This window comes from Cupressus sempervirens, chromosome 10 (genome assembly GCF_028749045.1).
Source record: "Cupressus sempervirens isolate cs-2001-9-10 chromosome 10, ASM2874904v1, whole genome shotgun sequence".
In the NCBI taxonomy this organism is placed as follows: Eukaryota; Viridiplantae; Streptophyta; class Pinopsida; order Cupressales; family Cupressaceae; genus Cupressus; species Cupressus sempervirens.
In genome coordinates, this window is record NC_143127.1 from 640,549,935 (window position 1) to 640,559,076 (window position 9,142).

General features: G+C 31.4%; 1 long non-coding RNA gene across 1 annotated transcript; it reads left to right on the plus strand.

Annotated features, from left to right (window-relative positions):
- Window positions 1–4,682: 4,682 nt before the first annotated feature.
- Window positions 4,683–7,553, plus strand: LOC149535467 (uncharacterized). The gene is made up of 2 exons (XR_016357924.1): window positions 4,683–4,885; window positions 7,175–7,553. It is a non-coding gene; the product is annotated as an uncharacterized LOC149535467 (long non-coding RNA).
- The last annotated feature ends 1,589 nt before the right edge of the window (window positions 7,554–9,142 follow it).

The window sequence follows — 9,142 nt, forward strand, 5'->3', positions numbered from 1 at the left end:
GTAGAGCATCTGTAGAGATGGAAGCAGTAGCTTGTCAAGGGTAGGATCTGTCAGACTTTGAAGCCTATCACTGGATGTGCCACATGTTGTCTTAGTTATTGTATAGGCACCTTGCAAATTCATTATAAGAGAATACGCAACATGGCAAAAAACTTGAAAATAAGTTAATTTGACATCTTTTCATTCATTATACATTACTATATGGTTATTCATAATGTTGGAAATATAGATGAAAGGGATCCTTGTCACAAAATTCATAGTACTTCATGTCATGCATAGTTAATCTACTCATCTTTCTATTAGCTTCAAAAATCTTTGACTTTTATATAATCATAATTAAAATTCCGTATGGGTGAAGTGAATTCAAATTTCTATATTATGGAAAAAATGTATAGAGCTGATGCTTTTTAGAATTTTTATGTAATGATTATTGATAGTGAAACTGATGTTGTAGGAATATTTATCACATCAAACAATGCAACCATATCTTTTTGAGTGAGGGAAAGATTTTCACAATTTTTATTTGTATAATGTCTCATTGTTATTGTAATTTTATTTTTTATATTTGTTTAATCACAACATAAATTATATATATTAAGTCAATAAATGGAAACTTTACTGAAATGAATATTGATTGAAAGAGATGAGCTTAGGGGGAAAACAAAAAGAGGTTGATACTTACGACTTTTGTGTTTAAAAATTTGTAACATGGAGACCAGAATATACCATAAACACATAAATTACCAGAAAGCACTCCGAAGTCTATAGGTCAAAACGAATACCAGCCACAATAATGCAAACATTAGCCAACGTCTTAAACACCTAGATTAAGGAGGCAATGCTTGGTATTGCGCAATACTTCCTCCAACATCGGCAATGTCTAGTCAACCCATGATGCATTTACCATCATGGTCATGAATGATTATTTGTAGATTGTATTTTCAATGTACATATGATTGAACCTATTTGTTTCTATTAGCATGGAGTGAAAAAGCCACATGAGATAAAGTTGCAACTTCAAAAGAATACAAAATGTCATTATTTAAAAGTGATGTAATTCTAATAAACATAAAAACAAAAATATTTTAATGAGATAGGAATTCACACTTATTCATGCATTTAAATGAAATTAATTGTAAAGCTTCCATTTAAACTATGACTCCTTTATGTAATAATAATAGGTTTTATTTTTATTTGTTAGGAGAGAGAGTAACGTCTCAAACACATGTATAGTATGTTGATACTTGGGAGAACACAAAGTATTTTTAGTCAAAGTCTATAAAGAATATCAATAAAATCAGATATAGTATTAATCATTATCAACTATACAACATTAAAATCAAATATAGTATTAATCATTATCAACTATACAATTTTTTCCATAAAGAAACCTATCCATGATTGAATATTATTGACTAAAATGGATTCCCAGTAGACAATAAGAAGATAAAGTAACTTGCCCTTTCAAATGTGGGACTTCCAGCTCCATGGCTTGACTTTGTTTTAATTCTTTCAATGATGCAATTGATTTGGGGGTTGTTTTCCACACTCTTGTGCATATAACGTACTGTATGGTGTACAATTGTTGATTAACACATATTTTAGTGGAGACGACCAATTTATTTAATAGAAGGGAAAACCTTTGAGCATTTGATAGACTTCAAATTGTTTTAGCAAATGGTCCACAAATAATTGGCTTTGTCACACTTAGCTTTCTAGAAATAGGTTTAGTTTAATATCAATATCTCAAGTAAAATACAATTTGTATCAAATCCAATTAATAATGGCCTAAGTGTTACTTCTATTTATGGAAATCAATCAATCAAAGATATTAATCATAAAAAATGTGGAAATTAATCAAACAAAAATGAACAAATATGAAAAGAGTCATACTATCTTGAGAAGAATTCATTCTATGTAGCGTAAAGAAGTAAAAGTTCCCTGTATAATTAAGCAATGAAGAATTGCATAGTTACAACATAATCTAGTCCAAACAAGTTCCTACAAAATTTATTAGAGTTCTAAAATGATTCAACAAATACTGCCCTATGCATATAGATTTTGCATAAACATGCATTGTTCTATAGTGGATCAAAGACATTAACAATTGTCTAATCCTCTTCTGATTGTGGAATGGGATCTAAAACATCCCTTTGCCTCACTATTGTTAGAATAAAGTTGATCAAACTCTAAACCAAAGATCACAATTTTTTAGTAAAAAATCTTAATTTGTAAAACATCCTACATGAAAATAACTTGGGTGGTTGCATTATTTGTTAATTTTTTTGAATGAGTAGAAAAGTCGTTACAACTCTCACATCCACACTTTTGTCCAACAATTCTAAAGTATATTATCGAATTTAATTTCCATTGACAAAAAGTAGTTTTTCCTGTAAACAATTATATAATTTGTGAAGCTTTGAAGGCTATAATGAACACTATTAGATGATCCATCATGGGTTTAGAGGATATGAAAATATATTCCTTAATAGTGGGCATTGAAGTCTCTTGTGGGGTGATGGTTTTTCTCATGGAGAAGGGAAATCTAAGGGTGGAAGCCTCGTGCCTCTTGATTTTGCCTTGTAATGCTTGGGAAGTTCTATTTTGTGCCTCATTGAGTTCTTTCTTGACAAGTGCACTTAAAATAAAGATTTCTTATTTTATTCTGTTCACCCCCTATTCTTAATCTTTAAAGCATTTTGAGTTTTCTTATGCAAGGAAAAGAGGTCCAAGATGAGCTTAAATCTATTAGCTCAAGTGCTTCTAATGTCTTTCTGTGGGTGAATTCACAAAGAATAGATGTCTGCTCTTATACATGGGCACTCATTATGAATATTGATGAGTGTAGAATCAAAAGCACCAAATTCAAATGATTTTATTTTTGGTTAGTAAGATCATGTTGACAGGACCCTAACTAGCAATTGTATACTTTAAAAGAGAAGAAATGTATGCCTCAAGTATGGACACTTTGAAAATAGTTGAAATGGATACGATAGATTCCACTTCCTCAAAATCCTAAACCACTTTAGGATAGTTTCAAATGTATATAAACTTTGAAACTTAACTTTTGATCAAATATCAAGATTTATATAAACTTTAAAACTCAACTACATATATAAAGATTTGATCAATTATCATCTGGTATTACTAATTTTCTAGACAAAGTATGTTGTAGTTGTTGAACCCTTGGTATTTGGTCTTTGATTGTTGTCTTTGATGTCAATAATGAGCATATGATATGGCTAACACAATGAGCATATGGTATGGCTAACATCATGTAATTATCTTATTTGATGTCCTTCAATATTGTTCAAAACATATTCAAGACAAATACTTAAGTGTTATACAATTAACACTTAATGTTCACATTGTTTTTGAAAACGGATATAAAAAAATAGTTTTGGTCTATTAGAAAATCAACAAGCTTTTTTATTAGATAGATCCCAATTATCATACCTTTGTGGAAAGATCTTAGAGTTAGCTAAAGTGGGTCTTTGTTAGTTTTTGCATAACACGTGTGGAAAGAGAAAATGTCTATTTATCAAAAATAGGTACCAAATTGTTATGACAGTTTTGGTAGTTTTGAGCAGTTTTGGTCTAATGGAAGTTTGGGGTATGTAACTGCTGCCAAAATTTTGACTTTCTTGGTTTATAAGTAGAGGATACATTCCTCTAAAACATCCAACAGGTGGTTTTGATAGAAGTTGTAAAATTGGTGTGGAATTCCTTGTAGACCAAACAGTTTGCAGGCAAATTTTTAATAGCAAAGAAGAGGGTAATGCTTTATGTTTCTATTTTCATATTTGTGATTTGATTTTTATTGAAGAAGTTTATCAGAGGTAGAAGAAGGGTTATATATTGCTACTTCATTCATTCATATTAGTATTTGATCAGATCTTTTAATGGAAAAAGAAAATATATTTGGATATTGGATGTTTTGAGGAGAATAGAAGTATATCTTGCATTGTGTTTTCAACAAGAAGTTGAAACTAGTGATTCATGATTTGTGTTGTAATAGAGATGATCCTCTGATTTTATATCTCACTTGTTCATTTTTGAAGTTGGTGCTTCACGTGTAGGAGATTGGTCTTCCTTGAAATTGGTGTTTCTAAAATAAGGTGTTGGTGCTTCTCAGAGTTGTAGCTCTAAAAGATTTGCCCAAGAGGCCAATAAAGTTTCAGATTTAAAGTGGTTTTTTACCCTAAGGGGTTTTCCACGTTAAAATATTGTGTCACTTTGTTATTCATTAACTATCTTGGTCATGTGTTAAAATTTGTAATTGTTTCAAGTTTTAAAAAGTATTTTGAACCATTGATTCACCCCCCCTCTCAGTGGTGTTTGTATTCCAACAGTAGTAGTAAGAAAAACATGGAATATGAATTCTCCAATTATAAGTCTAATTTCAAAAGCCCTGGGCAAAATTGATGGTTTCTAGGGCTAGATGAATATTGAAATTAAAAAGAAATGAAATGGTTAGTGAAGATCATACAACAAATTTGCTCCCAATACTGAGGGGAAGTTTAGTGTCACAACCCATTCTTTTCCTTAACCTGAATAAAGTGGAAAATTCAGTGACACGTAGATTTTGTAGGCAGTTGATTAATGGATAAATTTATTTCTTTTATTAGTGACATAATCAGTTAGAAATAAACTATTAATTCATTTTGATTGAATAAGGGAAACAGTTTTGTTCCACGTGAGAATCAGGTCCATTATTGGGATTGGGGTTTCCTTATGGTTGTAAATCCTGAAAGGGGGACAAGTGTGGATCTCGGGAGATTGGGGAAAAGGGGTGTGGCTGCATTCTTAGACAAATTTGGAAGTTGGAGGAAGTAGAGGCGACTAGAAGAATTGGGAGGAACTGAAGAAATGGGTTGAATTCCAGGTTCGTCTTTTAATATTTCTTTGTTGCTGAATCTCACCTTGTCATAGATATGTATAAATTTAATATATCAAATTGTTGCTCGCATATTTGTATTGTTGGAAAACTCTGAGTAATTGTCGTAGTCGTTAAGTGTTATACTTGATAGACTAGTAGCTGTTGTAATGAAAATCCAGATGGTTAAAATAGAACATGTGCTAGGAATCATCCATGATATAAAACAGAAACTAGACCTTCTATGAAATTTTCTTTCTCTTGAAGACCATACTGAATACAAGAGTAGTTCAGACAGCCAGTTGTTTTAAATAACAACTTTAATCTTGGGAAAAGAAACAGCCAGTGCATAGTAAAAAGATTCTTCCTTTTCTGGTAATGGGTCAATTTGGTGATAAGATAAGAACGAATGTAAAAATAATAATATAAAACTTATTTTGGAGTCGATAAATCTATAGGGGAGTTGATAAGTTTGACTGCTGATTAAGTATTGACAGTGAACCGATGTCTTAAAATTAATAAGTGATTGTTCAAAACTATGTTATTGGGATCCATTCTTGATAACGACTCCTTCATATTTTTTTAAGGATTAATGTGCCGTATAGTTTTTGAGAGAAACCATAGTTTAAGAATTTAGGTAGCTTAGGAAGTTAGAATAGATGGTTGCTAGGTAGCTTCTGAGAATATACTATCTTTTGTATGGCTTTAGTTTAAGAATTACTTGCTGTTATACAACTATATATACATGACCCATCATACTATTATAAACCAAATAGTCATTACCCACTGAAATGATAACTCTAGAAGAATACACAATGACTATGCAAATTGTGATAAACTAAATGATAGAACTTAGTAGAAATCATCCACACTTGACTAAGAATTCTAATTACTGCAGAATTAGATAAATCCAGTTATAATGTGGTAAATGTATTCTTCTATCTTGGTAAAATCAATAATATTACTCTGTAAGTAGTTAACTTGTGTGCTCACATTTTTGGTATTGACACTGATAACAATTATGAGCATTGCTACATTAATTTCTTTTCCTTAATGAGTAGTTCAGGAACTTCAATATAGAAATGAACATGGTTGAATGTATGCATTGGGATTCATTATTTGTTCTGCAAACATGTTCTCATTTGCGCCTATGTGGCGATAGCGCTTTGGAATTTGTTCAAATATGAAATCTATATTCATGAAAGGAAATGTTATGAGGGATGTAGTTAGATTCAACCCTGATTGGGTAATGTTAGGTTAAATGTAGATAAGTCTCTTCTCTGAGTTATACTATTACCATCATTTCATGATGGTTGTCCTGAAGACTCTTTCATAGCTGGATGTAATGTGGCTTAAAGGGAGGATTAGAGATGGATGCATTATATTTTTGTTTCTTTCCATCTGCCAGTTCTGATAGTACATAACATTTTGTTTCTTCTTTTAGTTAATGGCCAAACTATTTATAGATGTCGTATTTTTGTTGGGATGGAATGAAACTTAACAAGACCTTGAAACTTAGTTGAATATAAATCTAGAAGAACTAAGATATATATACAGATTTTAGTTCAATTCAGCCATATATGGCTTACAATCCTGATCATGGAATCTAAACCACCCGTACTATGAGCCCTTTTGTATTGATTTTGAGAAATCTAATATCAACACATGAAATTTATGCTGCATTGTGTTGAGTACATTCTCCGAGTTAAAAGGTTTTGCCGAATGTAGATGAGTACATACTCTGAGTATATTACATTTTTATTACACGTTATTGTATTGAGTGCATTTAGTTACCTTATGATTGGGTTTATAAGGTTTTTCTGAATGTATATGAGTACATTCTCTGAGTTATATTACACTTTTATTACATGTTACTGCATTGGGTGCATTTAGCTATCGTATGATTAGGTGTAATGTGGCTGTAAATGGGAGGGTTAGAGATGGTTATAGTATGATTTGTTTCTCTCTACCTGCTAGTATTGTTAGAATGGATTCAATATGTTTTGTTTCTTCTATCACCTAATTCTGGCTCTTAATGTGATTGCCGAAGCCATTTTATTTTACTACATGTGTAGATATGATTTTTTATGTTGCATTGCATATGAGTATATATGCTTTCATTTATTTCATTGCATACAAGTAGATATGTTGTGGTTACATTCTCCGCCACATTCTGTGATTAGGCTTATTAGACATATGTAGAAAGTTGTATGTTTCACAGCTGCACTGGTTCCGTCTGATCCTCTGGTTTTGAGTTGTTAGGTTTTTGTGCTAAGGTTAGGGCATTCTTCATGTCAGGAAGGACCCTATGGGAGCTAAACACTCCGTGGTTGGTGTGATAAAAGTCTCTGGGTCACACTCCCATCCCAGATAGTAGATGGACAATATATGATGACTGTGGAGGCTGAGGCTTGTAGATGGACATATTTTTTGAGACAACTTGTTGACAACTCTTCATGTGATGCAATGTATAGAAATCATCTCATACGATGTTTTGATGTAATTATCATTTTGTTGGGATATAATTATGTGCTGATGCATCCATTTGTATAATGTACAATCAAATATATGGATTCAGTGTCATGTCACAGATGTATGGTGTGTGAGTCAACATTGCTAAATTGTCACTCTAATTGCTTAATTAATAAGTAATAATGCTTATTTTAATTTTGGTTAATGACACTTGGATAACTATTTGTTAATCTTGATTATGGTTTAGTTGAAAGTTTGGATAGTCAATTAGGGTTCCATCTTTCAATTCCACATTTCTCGTACTTTTGATGATGTGGCTTTGCTTGGTAGGACATGGTACTTACATTTAGTGCCATATATTTCATCTCTTCAATAATCCCTTTGGTTGTTAAGTTTGTGTTCCATACTAGAAGTGACTGTACACCCTAGATCAAATGCAAATACCATTATAATGTTTTTCTTCTTCTATGCATTCTATTTTTTATGGCAAACTAGAATTTTCCAATTTGAAATTGTAAATTCTTGAGCCACCTTTTGTCTTGTTTCATACATTGTAAGATGCAAGAGTCAATTCTATGGATAACTATCAATATTAGATAAATCATGCATTGTTTACTGAATTAGTCAAAAGAAGAATAGTTTTATTTCTGACAATATTTTTGAGTATCATAAAAATCACTTGTTCATTTATCATTATTCTTCCTTTCTTCTTCTATCACTTCTTAAGTTAGTTTATTCTTCTTGAATTAAAAGTTCTTCCTTTCTTCTTCTATCACTTCTTAAGTTAGTTTCTTTCTCTTGAATTAAAATTTGGTTATGGTTTGATTGCAATCTATACACAGTGAATATAATTTATTTCACTAAGGAAATCTGAATGTAGTTTACTCTTTGCAAGTACAAATTGTAAGAAAAAAAATAGACTTATGTAAGTATACATGGTTATGAATTCAGAGAGGTTAGGGAAGACATTTAGAAAAAGTAAGAATGGTCCTCCTTTAAGGGGTATGAAAAAACTCAGTTCAATTGTTCGCTTGATATCTTAGTTAATTGCAACAATTCCACTAGATGAAATAGAGGAGGAAGAAAAGGTGACACCATTGAAACCCTCAATAGTGCAAGCATAAAAGGAGGAGATGAGTGAGCTTTTGTACAATGTGGATGAATATTGCTTGTAATAAATGTTATGTGAGAATGATAGGAGACACTTTCTTTTGTTGGACTAAAATTTAGTCGCAAGCTTAACATCATGCAAAGCTAGCGGCTCCCACATGTCCCATGTACATGACATGTGGAAGAATTGATAAGCCATGTGGACCGTTTATGAATTCTACATGTAAATTACATATTTTTTCATCAAATTTGTGAATAGGAAAAAAAAGACCATCGGCAATGTTAGCTCTATTCAATAAGAAAAAAGTAGAATTAAGGAAAAAAATATGTTTGTCGAACTAATTATAGGTAGACCATAGAATATAAACACTACCATAGTTTTCAATAAAACAATTAATTACGAATAGGTGACTTGAAAACTTTAGTCTCCTACCTTAACGACAGAGACTACCAATTAAGAAATAGAACCTACTTTAAAACATGAGCCAATAAGAAAATTGATATATCCTAGACCATGGTAGATTGTGCAAGGAAAAATACAGTGGCTCTTGCATCACATCAATCTCTTTCGTGCTTGATATTATTGTCTATTAACTACCTATTTTTTGTATTGACTCTTGAAAATGTAAAACTCATTGTTATAGAACTCATTTTTTTTGGGTTCAAACTATAGATTTGAAACTT